Source organism: Falco naumanni, chromosome 5 (genome assembly GCF_017639655.2).
Source record: "Falco naumanni isolate bFalNau1 chromosome 5, bFalNau1.pat, whole genome shotgun sequence".
NCBI classification, from domain to species: Eukaryota; Metazoa; Chordata; class Aves; order Falconiformes; family Falconidae; genus Falco; species Falco naumanni.
The window spans coordinates 79,133,818-79,134,258 of NC_054058.1; positions in this window are offsets into that span (position 1 = coordinate 79,133,818).

Genomic DNA, 441 nt, shown 5'->3' on the forward strand with positions numbered 1-441 from the left:
TGGGCTCTCTGATACAAAATGAAAGAGAACTGTACAACTAGTAACAGCTGATATTTGAGACACTGTGGTTTAAAACAAGGATTAATGTTACAGTTGACATTGCAGAAGGGAGTCAGGCCTATTAATAGATGCTATGGCGTGTGAGGTATGTTGGCCTGTTCTCCATCTGACAGTATTGGGTGTTACAATTTCAATGTTACATTTCAAATATTGCATTCCCTATTTTTACATGACTCTAGGCACTAAGAAGAAAATATTTAAAAACCAACTTCTTTGCATTGTTAAACTGCACAAATGGAGCTATTTCGGATGATCAGCTTCCGTTACACAACAAATTCAGTATGTTGCACAAAGAGCTCTTCTCTGATCAGGATGTATACTTCACCAGGTAAAATGTTTCTATATTGTAAACTGCTCCTGCATATAATTTCAAGGCCATTT